Below are 17,733 nucleotides of genomic sequence, written 5' to 3'. Positions count from 1 at the left end.
GAGAGATGGGGTTATGGGGGTCGTCTCTAGGGTTTGGGGGTGTTTCGGAGAGAGAGAGAGGTGTGAGAGAGGGGGGTGAGACAGGAATGAGGGGGGGTAGGAGAGGGTTTGGACATATATATACTTAGGGGGAAGGGAGTTCCGGGCCGTTGGATCTATTGAAGATCAACGACCAGGATCAATTGGTGCTTGAAATGGCACCGTTTAGGTTTAGGCGGGATTCTAGACGGGTTAGGGGATTGGGCTAGGTAATTTTGGGCTAGACTTTGGGGATTGGGCTGGTTTTTACACTGGCCCAGTTCGATTAATTTAATTAGTTCCCTAATTAATTTAATTAATTCCAAAAAATCTAATTAACTTAACTAAAAATCCTAATTAAATACTAGGCTATCTTAATTTGTAAAATTAATTAACTATTTACCCTTATTATTTAACTAATTAATCAATCCTAAGTTATAACAAGTAAAACTACTAATTTTAACATTAAAACTAACAATGTCAAAAATAAATAATTTTTGTGATTTTCTTTTAATAATATGATTAAATTGCGCAATTAGGTGTTAAATTAAATTAAAAACCTAATAATGCAAGATGATGAAGGTTTAAATAATTTTTGTTAATTTTCATGACTTCAAAAATGAAAAATAATGCAACTAAATGCAAATAATTTCAAATAATTAACAAAAATCCTAAAACAAATCTTAAAAAAAATAAATATGAATAATTTATTTATTAATTTTGTAGGAATATTTTGGTAGGGTAAAAATTACATGCTCACAGGCGGTACCTCGTCAATGGGCACTATGTTGTTATTTTCACCGTGATGGCCGGACTCATTATCAACATGTAGGGGTGGTGATTGAGAGTTTGACATTTTGAGCTTTAACCTGAAATTAGAGACACTTCAAAGAACAAGTGTAAAGTAGTGTGTGTTATGAAAATCTGTATCAAATAACCACTACTATCATTTGCCCCACGGTGGACGCCAAACTGTTTACCCTCAAAATCGGATAAAAATTAAATTTGTAAGTGGTTTTAAGGATACGCGGATTAACTTGATACAAAGTGATAATTAAGTTGCAATTGAAATAAACAATGATAAAGTAAATTCAAACCATACGAATTGGATAATTTCAATCTCGGAAGGTTAGCCACCCTCGAGCCAGATGCACTTTGATCGGTATCACGATACAGAAGAACAAGAGATTAAAGAGAAAAATAATAATGTATTGCTTTGAAATGCGTGTTACAATGTGCTAAATGAACCATGAGACCCCCTTTATATAGTAGATGAGTCCTATTTTAGGTACAATTCTATAAAAGGTAAAAAATATCTTGATTTGCCGATTGCCAGTTTCTCATTGATACGTGCCGAGATTCCCGCCGCAATATCCGACCGGTCACAGATATTTCGGTCTTCTGTTATGCTAACAATATTTCTTCGAGCTCGTTCGGGGCTAGGATCGATTCCGGGATCATGGCCTCGATATTCTCAAAGGCGGGCGTTCCAACCCCGGGTTCTAGCCCGGTGGGACTTGGGGTCGATCTTCAGTCCTTTATTGCCATGTTCCGAACCTAACCTACTATGTCGTAGGTGAGCTCGATTTCGACCGTATACAATGTTATTCATTACTTTTTGGTTACCAAATTTAATCTAATACTATCAGCCCACAGAAAACATATGTTAATGGGACAAAAGCTGAGCGGAGTTTACTGCAAAGATGTAAACTATCTATAAGATCAGGGGCGGAGCTCAAGTTCTACTTACGAGTTCGACATAACTCAATGGCTTTAGTTATGTATACGGTCGAAATAGGTTTCGGCCTTAGCACGTCCGATCGAGTTCAAACGATGATTTATCAAAGTGAGATTCCGAAGGTGGAGCAAACTATCCTCGAACTTGGGGAGGCCGATCCATGTCAAGTTCGATATCATTACCAAGCTCGAATCAAAATCTACCATGCTGACAATCCAGAGACCAACCGACATTGACCTCGAATCAATTCGAGGGCTCGAGCCAGGATCGGCCTCGAACCAAGATCATGAGTTCGGGCCGAAATCAAGCTCAAACCAAAATCGAGGGTTCTAAGCAAGATCGAGCTCACAGACAAAAGCCGTTGCAATCCTACTATAGAGAATCTTGGCAGAAATTAGGGAAAGACTGACTTATCATGGGTCTCCTATTGAGTGTTTATTTTATTATGCTTAGAGCCAAATCCCTCCACTATAAAAGGGCTTGGTTACTATTTCTGTAAGACAAGATTTTCCAAGGCTTACATTATAATAAAAGGGCTATATTCTTCTACAGAAAAGAACCTTTCTTTTAGATTTCTTAGATTGATTCTATTTATTGAATCCTGAGATTCATTGTTCCTGATAACCTTATCTATTTTAGCATTTTTCCCTAATCTATATTTACACTTTTTATTTATCCTTGCATTTTGTGTTAAGTTACGCCACATATCTTTGGAACTACGTATAAATTCAACTCTACCCGATTTTCGGGTAAACAGTTTGGCGCCCACTAAGGAGCCGAGGATAACAATGGTTATTTGATATAAATCTGAAAAAATACGCCATTGTGCTTTGCACTTATTTCCGAAAACATCTTGAATTTCGGATCAGCTACGAATAACCACCAATCAAATGGCTTCACCGATCGATTACGAAGCTGGCCTTCAAGATGAAACCAACAACTTGGCTCCCGGGGCCGAAGGCCAATTAACGATAGCTTGGCACTCGAGGCTCGAATCGAAGTACCCAAAATTCGAACCGGAATACCATTGGATGTCAATTCACAAATAGCTTTGGAGGCGAATCAGCGTTCCGAACCAGAAAGAAGCATTCAGGGCGGTACTCGATCCATAGCCCGAGACACCCAAAACGCAAGAGAAATCGGAGCCAGCTTACGTATGATCTTTGAGATGCTACAAGCCCAACAAGTAGCGATAGCTCAGCTACAGAGCCAAACTCGCGCATAAAGCAGGCCGGATTCCAATCCACTTTGAGAAGTCACCCCCAGAACAGAGCCCGCCGTAGTGAAATCTAACGAGCAAGAATCGGGAACTACTCCCGGAATTACTAAATTGCTCGATGAACTCACAAAACGAGTCGAAGCCAATGACAAGAGGGTGGAAACGTACAATTCCAGGGTCGATCAAATCCCGAGGGCTCCACCAATGATAAAGGGGCTTGATTCGAAAAAATTCATACAAAAGCCTTTTTCGTCGAGTGCGGCACCGAAGCCAATCCCCAAAAAATTCCGTATGCCCAAAATTCCCAAATATAACGGTACGACCGATCCTAACGAACATGTCACCTATTACACATGTGCTAGAAAAGGCAACGATTTGGAGGACGATGAGATCGAATCCATGTTGTTGAAAAAGTTCGGCGAGACCCTCTCGAAAGGAGCGATGATCTGGTACCACAATTTACCGCTGAATTCCGTCGATTCTTTTGCCATGTTAGCAGATTCGTTCGTAAAAGCACATGCTGGTGCCATAAAGGTTGCAACAAGAAAATCAGACCTCTTCAAAGTAAAGCAAAGGCAGGATGAAATGCTGAGGGAATTCGTATCCCGATTTCAAATGGAACGCATGGAATTACCTCCGGTCGCGAACGATTGGGCCGTACAAGCTTTCACCCAAGGGTTGAACGAGCTAAGTTTGACAGCATCACATCGGCTAAAACAAAATTTGATCGAGTATCCAGCAATAACTTGGGCAGACATACACAACCGATATCAATCGAAAATTAGGGTCGAGGATTATCAGTTAGGAGCTCCGTACGGACCCGTTCATCAGAACAGGACAGTTAATAAAAAACCAAAAGGAGATCGACAGAGAACGAAGGTCGAACAAAGACCGATATCGACCATACGTCGCGGATCGAGTGAACAACAGTTCAGCATGCAATGCAGTTCGTAACCATCGAAGGATTGATCGAGGACAAAGTTCTCGAGGGCTTATGAGTAAGAGCGGCTTCGATAAATATGCCGATCCTATAGAAGCATCTCGATTATCGGAATATAACTTCAGCATTGGTGCATCTGCTCTCGTGTCAGCCATCGGACGCATCAAAGACACTAAATGGCCTCGACCCATGCAGACCGATCCTTCCCGAATAAATCCTAATCAAATGTGCGAATATCATGGTACCCATGGCCACAGAACGGAAGATTGTAAGCAACTGAAGGAGGAAATATCTCGCTTGTTTAACAAAGGGCACCTTCGAGAATTTCTAAGTGATAGGGCGATGAACCGTTTTAAAAGCAGGGATTCCAGCAAGCAAAACGAGCAAGAAGAACTGCAACACATCATCCACATAATCATCGGAGGCATCGATACCCCTCAGGGACCAGTACTTAAACGCACTAAAACATCGACGGTGAGGGAAAAACGATCTCGGACTCAAGATTACGTATCCATGGGGACTTTGTCCTTTGATGATGAAGATGCAGAAGGGGTCATCCAACCTCATAACGATGCACTGGTAATATCCGTACTCATGAATAAAATTAAAATTAAGCGTGTGTTAATCGATCCAGGTAGCTCGGCCAACATCATTCGATTGAAGGTAGTAGAGCAGCTCGGCCTACAGGATCATATCGTACCCGCAAATCTGGTCCTGAACGGGTTCAACATGGCATGTGAAACCACCAAGGGTGAGATAATCCTACCAATAAACGTGGCCGGGACCATCCAGGAAAAAAGTTTCACGTGATCGAAGGCGATATGAGATATAACGCCCTTTTCGGAAGGCCATGGATCCACAACATGAGAGCTGTGCCTTCGACCCTACACCAGGCCCTCAAATTCTCGACATCGGGAGGTGTCAAAACGGTGTACGGAGAACAGCCAGCCGCAAATGAAATGTTCTCCGTCGACGAAGCTAAACCAATATCCTCACTTTCGCCGATAAAAGGATCGGGCCCAGAAGGAGAACGTGACACCAAATAGCAATCACAGACATCGGCTTCGACCCAGCCAGACAACCAGAAAATCGAAGAGGATGATGACCAAATGGTCCCTCGATATTTCGTGATGCCCGATGACTCCGATGCCACCAAATGAATAATCGAGGAGCTAGAGCAAGTCATATTGATCGAGCACTGGCCTGAACGAAAGGTATACTTGGGAACGGGGTTGAGCCCTGAACTCAGGAAGAAACTCATTCAATTTCTTATCAATAACATCGATTGTTTTTCATGGTCCCATTTAGATATAACAGGGATCCCGCCAGACATAACGACGCATCGGCTAAGTTTAGACCCCAGGTTCAGACCGGTGAAGCAAAAGAGAAGACCCCAGTCAGAGAGAAAGCACACATTCATAAAGGACGAGGTAACCAAGCTTCTCAAAATAGGGTCCATTCGGGAGGTGAAATATCCCGAATGGCTAGCCAACGTAGTTGTAGTCCCTAGAAAAGGGAACAAACTTAGAATGTGTGTGGACTATAAGAATTTGAACAAAGCATGCCCCAAAGATTCCTTTCCGCTGCCTAACATCGATCGGATGATTGATGCCATGGCCGGCCATGAGACCCTCACTTTTCTCGATGCCTATTCCGGGTATAATCAAATCCAGATGAACCTGGAGGACCAGGAAAAGACTTCGTTTGTCACCAAATATGGAACGTATTGTTATAATGTGATGCCCTTCGGGCTAAAAAATGCAGGGGCTACTTACCAATGCCTAGTAAATAAAATGTTCGAAGAACAAATAGGAAAATCAATGGAAGTTTATATTTATGACATGTTAGTTAAATCCCTGCGTGCAGAGGACCATTTGACCCATTTGCAGGAAATGTTTGAGATTTTAAGGAAATACAACATGAAGCTCAACTCCGAGAAATGTGCTTTCGGGGTCAGTTCGGGCAAGTTCCTCGGCTTCATGGTATCACATCGGGGAATAGAGATTAACCCCCATAAAATCAAGGCCATCGAAGACATCATCATTGTGGACAGCGTGAAGGCCGTACAAAGGCTAACAGGTCGGATTGCAGCCTTAAGCCGGTTCATCTCAAGATCATCTGACCGAAGTCACAAATTTTTCTCTCTACTCAAAAAGAAGAACGATTTTGCTTGGACCCCGGAGTTCCAACAAGCATTAGAGGAACTAAAGTGATATCTATCAAGCCCACCACTACTTCACACTCCAAAAACAGACGAAAAACTTTTTTTGTACTTGGCGGTATCAGGAGTCGTCGTAAGCGCTGTCCTAGTTTGGGAAGAGCAAGGTACGCAATTCCCCGTTTATTATACGAGTCGAACCTTAGAAGAAGCGAAAACTAGATATCCGCTCTTAGAAAAATTAGCGCTTGCACTGATAAGCGCCTCAAGAAAGTTAAGGTCGTACTTTCAATGTTATCACATATGTGTGTTAACCACTTACCCGCTTCGTAATATTTTGCACAAAACCGACTGGCCAAATGGGCCGTCGAACTCAGCGGGTATGATATCGAATATCAACCCCGCACGACCATCAAGTCTCAAATTTTAGCAGACTTCGTGGCCGATTTCACGCCAACACTCGTACCCGAAGTCGAAAAAGAATTGTCGAAATCAAGTACATTATCGAGGGTATGGATCCTTTTTACGGACGGGGCTTCAAACGTAAAAGGGTCCGGGATGGGCATAGTTTTGAAACCACCCACGGGTAGCACTATTAGGCAATCTATTAAAACTGTCAGGTTGACTAAAAACGAGGCCGAGTATGAAGCCATGATTGTAGGTCTCGAGCTAGATAGAAACTTGGGAGCAGAAGTCATTGAAGCCAATTGCGACTCCTTGCTGGTGTTGAGTCAAGTAAACAAAACCTTCGAAGTTCGAGAAGGTAGGATGCAAAGGTATTTAGATAAACTGCTTGTCACTTTGCACCATTTCAAACAATGAACTTTACGGCATGTACCACGGGAACAGAATAATGAGGCCTATGCACTTGCGAATTTGGGGTCGTCGGTCGAGGTAGATGATTCGGGGAATGTTGTTCAACTTTCGAGATCGGTAATCGAAGAAGGTCACGCAGAAATAAATTCTACAAACTTAACCTGGGATTGGAGAAACAAGTATATTGAATACTTGGAGAGCGAAAAACTCCCATCGGACCCTAAGGATTCCAGAACCCTACAGACTAAAGCTACTCGATTCACATTGGCTCCGGACGGAACACTGTACGGAAGAACATTCGATGGATCCTTGGCAGTGTGCTTGGGTCCGGGAGATACCGATTATATCCTACGGGAAGTGCACGAGGGTACTTGCGGGAATCACTCTGGAGCCGATACGTTAGTTCGAAAAATAATCAGAGCAGGGTATTATTGGGTTGATATGGGCAAAGATGCGAAGGAATTTGTTCGTAAATGTGACAAATGTCAAAGGTTCGCACCGATGATCCACCAACCCGGAGAACAACTCCACTCGGTCCTATCCCCATGGCCATTCATGAAATGGGGAATGGATATCGTCGGCCCTCTGCCATCGACCCCAGGTAAAGCCAAATTCATTTTATTTATGACTGACTATTTTTCTAAATAGGTTGAAGCGCAGGCGTTCGAGAAAATAAGAGAGAAAGAAGTTATAGACTTTATCTGGGATCATATCATATGCCGATTCGGGATTCCTACCGAAATAGTATTCGATAATGAAAAACAATTCATTGGCAACAAAGTAACAAGATTCCTCGAAGACCACAAGATAAGAAGGATATTATCGATGCCATACCACCCCAGTGGGAATGGGTAGGCCGAATCAACAAACAAAATTGTCATTCAAAACTTAAAGAAGAGGTTGAACGATGCTAAAGGGAGATGGAGATAAATCCTGCCCGAAGTCCTTTGGGCATATCAGACAACGTCAAAATTCAGTACGGGGGCGACCCCATTCTCCTTAGTATATGGGCCCGAAGCATTGATACCAGTCGAAGTGGGTGAACCCAGTGCCAAATTTTGATTCGCGATGGAAGAATCAAACAACGAGGCTATAAATACAAGCCTCGAACTATCGGATGAAAGACGAGAAGCTGCTCTCATCCAATTGGCTGCCCAAAAGCAACGAATCAAAGATATTATAATCGAAGAACCAAGCTCCACCATTTCAAGCCTGGGGACTTAGTGTTGAGAAAGATTACCATCATTACCCGAAATCCAAACGAAGGGAAACTAGGACCGAATTGGGAAGGACCATATCAGGTGCCCGAGAACATCGGAAAGGGATCATACATGCTCGGCATTATAAACGGCAAACAGCTATCAAGAAGCTGGAATGTATCACATCTAAAACGGTACTACTGCTAAGATACAACCTTTCCATATCCGTTTATATCTCAAAACTGACCCCTGCAGAAGTCCGAACAAGGGCTAAGACGGGTTTCTCGCTAGGAAGCACGCGTTGCACTCTTTTTCCCTTAGACCGGTTTTATCCCAAATGGGTTTTTCGGCAAGGTTTTTAATGAGGCAACCATTGATCGTACAACATTTACAACAATATCCGAGGTCTCGCAAGAAAGTTATTTCACAACAACAGGGTTCCAACAGGAAAAATTATAAGAGCCAAATGGTCGAAGCGAACCATGCTCATATAGATTGGCCCGAACCCAGGCGTGTAATAACGTGCGAAGAAAGTTCTCTTCTTTATCGACATCTTATATCCAAGGAAAAATTCCTCTATTTTGAGATTTATTATGCAATCAGAATTAAGATAAACTCGACGACTAAGCCTACGGGCTATTTTATTTCGAGTTCGAGTAAACACTCACTCGACCATTAAGCCTATGGGCTACATTACTTCGAGTTCGAATCATTCACTCGACTAAGCCTACAGGCTATTTTTATTTCGAGTTCGAGCAAACGCTCACTCGACCATTAAGCCAACGGGCTACATTACTTCGAGTTCGAATCATTCACTCGACTAAGCCTACATGCTATTTTTATTTCGATTTCAAGAAAAGGCTCACTCAACCATTAAGCCTACGGGCTACATTACTTCGAGTTCGAATCATTCACTCGATTAAGCCTACGGGCTATTTTTATTTCGAGTTCGAGCAAACACTCACTCGACCATTAAGACTATGAGCTATTTTTATTTTAAGTTCGAGCAAACACTCACTCGACCATTAAGCCTACGGGCTACATTACTTCGAGTTCGAATCATTCACTCGATTAAGCCTGCGGGCTATTTTTATTTCGAGTTTGAGCAAACAATCACTCGACTATTAAGCCTACAGGCTACATTACTTCGAGTTCGAATCATTCACTCGACTAAGCCTACGGGCTATTTTTATTTCGAATTCGAGCAAACACTCACTCGACCATTGCGCCTACGGGCTATATTTCTTCAAGATCGAATCCTTGACAACTAATAAGCCTAAAGGGCTACATTGCCCCAAGTTTTGAGTAAGCGCTCGCTCGGTTACAGAAGCTACGAAGTCCAAACTTGATTAAATTGTTTAAATCATTGTGAAAACATTCATAAGGCGTGAATAAAGTCCTTGCCAGACGGGAAACTAAAACAGAAGCAAGTCGGCAAAAGGGAGCTATGTCTATATACAAATTTATCTGCATGGAGATTACAACGTAAAAACTAAGGACTAAACTTCTCGACCAGGAGCGGTCTCTTCTTTATCAGGCTCCCCCTATTTTTGGATCCGCTCTTGCTCTCATCGTCATCACCATCGCCATCTGAAACCAGAGCTTCAGCATCGGCTTCGAGTTCTTTGGCCCTTTTTATCTCTTTAGCGAGATCAAAGCCACGGGCATGGATCTCCTCGAGAGTTTCCTTTCTGGATTGGCACTTAGCAAGTTCGGCAACCCAATGCACTCGAATATCGGCAGACTCGGCTGCCTCTCTTGCCTGGACTTAGGCAACTTCAGCATCGGCCTGATAGACGGCCACGAGCGTATTCGCATCGGCCTTTGCCTTTTCGGCATCAGATTCATCCTTGGCAAGTACAGAGGCCAACCGAGCCTCAAGCTCCTCAATTCTCCTTGCTTGAACCAAGCCTTTTTCCTTCATATTTTGAAGTTGGGTTTCGGACGATAATAACTGGGCTCAAGCAGTTTCTTTTTTGGCAGCAAAGCGGTCCATACCTTCTTTCCACCGCAAAGACTCCGTTCTTATCACGTCGACCTCCTCACGAAGCTTCCCGAACATCTCGATTTTTTGCTGCAGCTGTGAGACCGAAATGTTAGCTATCGTTCCGGTATCAAGCCCATAGGCTTTCAAAAGCATCATTACCTACTCAGACAAATCGGTCTGATCTCGATAAGCCTTAGCCAGCTCAGTACGAAGGTCTTTTATTTCCTCCTCTCTCTGCCCTAAGGAAAGTCCAAGGGAGTTCTTCTCGTCAATAGCCCGTTGTAGGTCGGCTGCGTATCGATGCAACTCATTCTGGGACCGAGAACATTGTTCTAGATGAACTGCCGCTGCCTACAAAGAAACAAGAAGTGAAGTTAACGAAAAACGAACATGAAGATAGTACCGACAAAATAGTTTTAAAAGTTCACCTGATTCAAAGCCTGCCGTACTCCGTGAAAAAGATCCGATTCATCACTAGCACCGGCAACATCCTCAATGCCGATAAACAGGTCACGAAAGGGATCTTCTTTATCGTGAGCCCTGTCTAGATCGAGGGCTCCCAGAGCTTGAACTTCTCGAATCACCCCTACAGAAAAAGCGGGAAAGGTAGGCGAATCCTCGACTGTTGCTGCCCCAAATGGCTCGCCTGGAGCGTTCCCCTCGGTTCGAAGAGGTTCGAGGGGCTCTTCGATCAAATCCCCTCCCGGTTGACTCCGGTGAGATGCGTCTTCGATATCCGATAGTTCGGGGACTCTACCCGAATCTTTCTCCGGTATATCTTCAGTTCGAGGCGGAGCCTCATAGAGCATCATCGATCCAGCCGGCGATAAGGCATCGGTGGTTCTCTTCGTTCGGACCTCCAGAGCGCACTCATCATTCTCTTATTCTTCTTCTTCATCTTCATCCCTCAGACGCAGAACGGATTCCACGGTCAAAGGAATGATATTCTTGTTCGGCTTACGAGCCGTCCTCTTCTTCGGTTTTGGATATTCGGGAACAGAGGCTCTCTTCCTTTTATTTTCCTTCACCGGCTTGGGGACAGAGGCCGAAATTCCCTCTTCATTGGGCAAGGGCCTCAAAACCGCATCTTTATCCAAACCTGCATATGGGAAACCTTAATAAAATATTTTTAAAACTGCCTCGTTCGGATCATCAAAGAGTCCAAGAAATGGGCTTACCGTGATTTTTGGCCTCCTACCGACCCTTTGAGAAATCACGCCATGAGCGCTCGGTATATGTGGAGGTCGAAACAAGGGCTCGTACCCAGTTCTTGAGATCGGGGATTGCTCCGGGCATCCATGGAACCGCTACATCAAGAAGAAGGGGGAGTGTCGATGAGAGAATAAATGAAAAAAGAAAATAGAAGTAACAGTAAGATCATACTTACGTTTCATATTCCACTCCTCAGGAAAGGACATCTTTTCAGTCGGGATCAGGTCCGAAATCCTTACTCGAACGAACCTACCCATCCAACCCCGGTCCCTGTCCTCGTCAATACTCGAGAACAGAGCCTTGGTAGCTCGACGCTGGAGTTTTATTAACCCCTCTCGAAAAAGTTGAGGACGGTACAATCAGATAAGATGATCGAGGGTGAACGGCATCCCCTCGATATTGCTCACAAAATATCGGATCAGGATAACGATCCGCTACAAAGAAGGATGGACCTGGCCTAGGGTTACTTGGTATTATCGACAGAAGTCAATAATAACAGAATCAAAGGGACCCAAAGTAAAAGGGTAAGTATACACATTCAAAAACCCTTTCACGTAAGAAGTGATATCTTCGTCGGGCGTAGGAATTATTATTTCTTTCTCACCCCAATTGCAATCTTTCTTTAGCTGTTCGAGGTACTTTTCGGTTATCGAACACATGTACCTCGATACAGGCTCACACCGGCCAGGGACCGATGAACCTTTATCGACCTTAAAATCTGAAGTAAGGACGCACGTCCCGGAAACACACTCCTCAGGCCGTGGTTCTGCCGGTGTCTCATCGGCGACACACTGTGAAAATGAAGCTTTCTCTTTCTGAGGAATGGTTTGCGATATTTTCGCCATTTTAGAATTCAAAGGTGGGGAGTAGAAGAAAGGAACAAAGATCTGGTAGAATTGAAGAGGGATTTTTGCGGAAAGAAATCACAGATTTACTGGTAAGATGGAGTGTACGAAGAAGAACTTGGGAAATTTGGAAGATAGAAGATATAAAAATGGTAAAAGATAAAAGAAAGGGTTATTTATAGGTCCAAGCGATGGCAGTTCAATATCAACAGTGGCCGACCACCGCCTGACATGCGTTAAATGCCTTGAAAGACTAAACCGACGGGACAGCTACCAGATGCATCATGGTCAAACCCGATGGAAACGACAGGATATAATCCGATCGAGCTGTTAAAAATAATCATATCGTTTCTCGCCACATTCTTTCTGAGAAACGAGAGGATTATCTGTATACGGTCGAAATAGGTTTTGGCCTTAGCACGTTCGATCGAGTTCAAATGATGATTTATCAAAGTGAGATCCCGAAGGTGGAGCAAACTATCCTCGAACCTGGGGAGGCCGATCCGTATCAAGTTCGATATCATTACCAAGCTCGAATCAAAATCTACCATGCTGACAATCCAGAGACCAACCGACATTGACTTCGAATCAATTCGAGGGCTCGAGCCAGGATCGGCCTCGAACCAAGATCATGAGTTCGGGCCGGAATCAAGCTTAAACCAAAATCAAGGGTTCTAAGCAAGATCGAGCTCACACACAAAAGCCGTTGCAATCCCACTAGAGAGAATCTTGGCAGAAATTATGGAAAAGCTCACTTATCATGGGTATCCCACTGAGTGTTTATTTTATTATGCTTAGAGCCAAATCCCTCCATTATAAAATGGTTTGGTTACTATTTCTGTAAGCCAAGTTTTTCCAAGGCTTACATTGTAATAAAAAAGTTATATTATGTAGAAAAGAACCTTTCTTTCAGATTTCTTAGATTGATTCTATTTATTGAATCCTGAGATTCATTGTTCCTGATAACCTTATCTATTTTAGCATTCTCCCCAATCTATATTTACACTTTTTATTTATCCTTGCATTTTGTGTTAAGTTACGCCACATATCTTCGGAACTACGTATAAATTCAACTCTATTCATTTTTCGGGTAAACAAGTTCAAATTTTATATTTGTATTTAAATTTTCACTTAATATATATATAATAATTTATTAAAAACCTAGTAAATTATTTTTTCTCGAATCCAGAACCGTAATATTCAAAATCATAGCTCTGCAATCTGTATAAGAAGGAAAACGGGGAATATTAGAACGTCAAATTGTTTTTCTATCTTTACTTGTATGTTGATTCGTTTGTGATTTGTGTAAGTACTTTCAGTCGGTCATTTATATTGTGAATGAATATAACGAGATATAAGATTTATTGAAAAGGAAAAGACATTGTTTGGTGAGCGATAAATTTGGTCATGCCTAAGCTACGACAGATGCAGTTTACTAGTGACAATCTATGTTTACTTGTTTTTCTTACCATTTGTATTGGCTATAATGATAATGTGATTTTTCATACACATATTGCCTTTCATTATCACCTTCACATACAGTAAGTAAAAATTCTTTTTATAATAAATGGTGGTGAGGTTCGAACCTAAGATTTTTATCGGCTCCAATACTATATTGGACCGTGAAACAATTTCATCTAAAAGTTTTGATGATTCGAACATTTCATGGGTGTGACATAATATTATAGCAACAGATGTTGAAAAAATACAAAAAATAGAAAATATAGAGGGGAAAACAAAGAGAAATTTGTGTTTACTGTTTGAGTCGGCAGTCGGCCATATACTAACAATAATTAGGATTATTTGGCCCGCCTAACACTCAATTATGTTTCCCTCTATAAAAAGGAAACAGAAGAAAAGGCACTCAAGAGGTATCTTATCACAATCAAAACTCTAAATTTGAGTACATTATCATTCATATCAAAATCAGATTAGGTTAACTTAAGAAGATCTTAACGATTAGACGGACTGCTTTCAACTAAATGATAGGATGTTTAAACTGTTTAGTAAACCACTACGCCAATAATCAATAAGCGGTGTAATAGGAAAATTAAACATTTTCACCTTTAACTAGCTAGAGACCTTGATTTTAAGTATTTTCGTTCAAATATATATAGACCGGCTGTACTAGTGATAGTTCTCAAGGATCCGATATGACCACTTAAATCTACGTTGGCATAATATTGTTCTATGAAAGCGGACGGTTTAGGAGTTCAACTCGATTTTTTTGGTGTCACAGGGGAGGGATACCTTATAAGTAATTAAATCTACGTGTAGTCGGTCCAGTAAAATTTGGATATCAAATGGTTAAACGAAAACGGCTTTACACATTTAATAAAATGGATTAACACTGATGATCATCCAAGTAAAAAATTATAACACAAAAGTTAATTTTTTTTTTGGCCATATAAGAGTCATCTAACTAAAGTCTAGGTAATTAAAATATCACCTAACCGGAAAATACATATTTTGTTCGAAAAAATCTGATGTGGGTCTTCTAATCATTTATTTATTGGTTATTACAGCTAATCCATTTTATTTAATAAATTTCTCTTCTTATTGAGACAACAAAAATAATGACGTTTAAATTTCAGTTATTGAGACTTGACGACTTTTACCAAGTTTTGTTGGCGAATTAGTCTCTCGCTCAAGTATGGGCAACCATCAAATTAAGGAAAACCATAATAAATCATTTAATTTATTGCTTTGTGCATGGAAATGAAATTGGTGAAGCTGCTGAGTGACTTTTCCATTAGTTTACCTTTTTTATATTAAGACTAAAATTAATACATTAATTTAGTATTACTTAACAAAGGTTCTATTTTGATAAATGAAAAATATTTCCAAAAAGAGAGTGCTAACGCAAAATATTCCAATATAAAAGTGGCATGTAAAATACTCAATGTTCACATTATCACATTTATTACAGCATCAAAGTTCTAGTCTTTCTTTCTTTCTATTTTTACCTTTTCTTTTTTCTAATTTATGTTGCATTGTACTTCCCCTGTCTTAATTGATGCCACACTTTACTTTTCTAGATTCAAATTTCTTAATTTTAACCATGCATTTGATCATAGAATTTTTTAGTTTTTCGAAATAAAATTTATATATTTAAAAACTACATACGTAAAAAGTACTATAAGTCACAATAATTAATAATTTAAAATATTTAAAAGAAATATAAAAAAATTACTGTCAAAAAATAATTCGTTTGATTCTCGAAATCCGTAAAGTGAAATGAAAGACGTACTATATTTTTACTCGATCCAAATATATGCGTAATCGCAATTAAACAATTAGGTTGGTTTAATCTATTAATTTGTACTCATATAAAATTGTTTATAAATGTTTTCGAGATTTGGTAGTGATATTGTTTCTAAGGTTTTCTAAAACTTATTCATTGAGTAGTTTTCTCATCACAACTACTTAACATGCATGTTTGGCATCATATAAGTGTACATTCAATAAAGTTCTAACTTTTTTTTTCGGTGTTTGGTACTTTTATTGAAATCTCGACTAACTCGAATTCGCATTCCATAAGACTATTAAAACAGAAATTGCTTCTGATTTTTTTCATTTCCAAGACTCAAACTCGACACCTCTGGTTAAAGATAAACGAATCCTGATCTCCTATCCATCCCATCCAAACTCAAGGCGATAAACTACTAATTATTCATTATCAATCTATGAGAAGTGAGTTAGCATTTAGTATGCAAACGTGCAAATAGTCATTTTCCTGCCCACAATAATTTTCTTCCAAAGTAAGATCAACGAGATATTACTTTTCTTTGTTCACATTGATGTGGGAATAAATTTCTCCAGCTCTTAGAGAGTCTAAAATTTGTTATAAAAAGAATCATAGACTTAGTGATGATGGGACATATACTCTTTTAATTTGACCAAATTAAAATGCGGCATTGCATTTCAACTAAAGTCAATAGCGTTAGTAAAGAATAATGAACCTTTTTTTTGGTTAGGGTTTGAATAGTCAAAGGGGATAATATTACTTTTTGTTTTTGTTTAGAGAAGTGGATAATATTAAGTCATTCTAATATATGTTTTCACAATTATGTTACTCAAATTCTCAAAAATATTGCAGTATTCATATAAGATCCTTCAAAAATGACAGTTTTTGAAGAATTCGACACACTCAGTGATATTTTTAAAGAACTCGAGCAACATAGATTTTCAACAAGAGTACGAGATAATTTTTATAATGATTTGGAGTTGCTCTACATGTTGTCTTAAAGTACTGAATTGGTTGCTAAATTCTTTCACGAGGTTAATTTGGCATTAAGAAATTACCTTTAAATCTTTTTTTTCCTGACAAATAATCCAAAAATATGCACACGTATATACGTACAAAAAATTGGGGGGTAGGGGGGGCTTAATTGCTTGTGAATTAAGAAATACAAATACTATATTTACATACATTATTTAGACAAAAGAACTTGTATTCGTAAGCAATTACGTAATCAAGGAATCTTTCTTAGGAAGGCAAAGAGGTGCTGATTTTTAACAATAATTGATTGAATCACTCAGTTAAGTACACGGAAAAATACGGTCTTGCTCCTAAATGTTCACATACGTATAGGTGGTCAACAAATAATAAAGTAGTAAGTACAATATTGTTTCATGAGAATTTGTTATCCATATTAACTAGACTAAATGACCAATTATCTAAATAATTAAAGCCAAAAGTGGTGATTTTAAACTAATTAAACTAAAAAGAAGATAAATAATGAACTTTAAACAGAGAAAAAGTAAATTTTTATGTTATATTATCAATGTGATGAAAACGATCTAGGCTGATCGGCTATCTAATAATCAAGTTGTATTCTTCAACTGATTCAATTTCTCAATCTGTCTAGTTTATTGATCATAAGGTTAATATTACTCGTAGCAGTCAAATAACTCCTGAAGTATTACTCACCTATTTAAGCCAATCTAATGCCTATATTTCTATGAAATTAGAGTTAAGAAGAACGCCTTTGTAATTTATGTATAATGACTAGCTGTGACAAAATGGTTAAAGAAAAACAGTTAACCACCCATATTATCCACTAAAAAATAGATTTGATAATGAACTTTTTAAAAACGGGTCAAATATGGATAAGAACCATATTATCCATTTAGAAAATGGATAACCAATGAGTTTAACTTTTATATTTGTAAAGCCTCAAATTGGAGTACCTCAAGTTTGGGAGATTAGGAATTATCCCAAAAGTAATCATATTCAAGAAGTCATGGATAATATGGTTACCCATATTATCTGTCGGTTAACCCTTTTTTATCCGTATTAAATATGGATCGGGTCGGATAACTTATATATTTTTCATTATCCGTTTTTGACCCGAACCATATCCGACCCAACTCGCCTGTTTGCCACTCCTAGGTGTATCCCTATACTAAGTTACCTAACCATGAAATCATTCCCCGAGGCACGAGTTCAAAAACATGATATGTGCAATCTGAAATTTTCTCTCCAAGTTAAACGATAGATTCACAAATAGTATTCAATTGGTGATCAAGCAATCAAATAATTAAGCAAAGAATTGAATAAATAAACCAATGCGATAAATTAGGAAACCAAAATCAATA

This window comes from Nicotiana tomentosiformis, chromosome 4 (assembly GCF_000390325.3).
Source record: "Nicotiana tomentosiformis chromosome 4, ASM39032v3, whole genome shotgun sequence".
Lineage (NCBI taxonomy): Eukaryota > Viridiplantae > Streptophyta > Magnoliopsida > Solanales > Solanaceae > Nicotiana > Nicotiana tomentosiformis.
The sequence above is the reverse complement of the archived record's forward strand: the minus strand, read 5'-3'. Positions refer to the sequence as shown.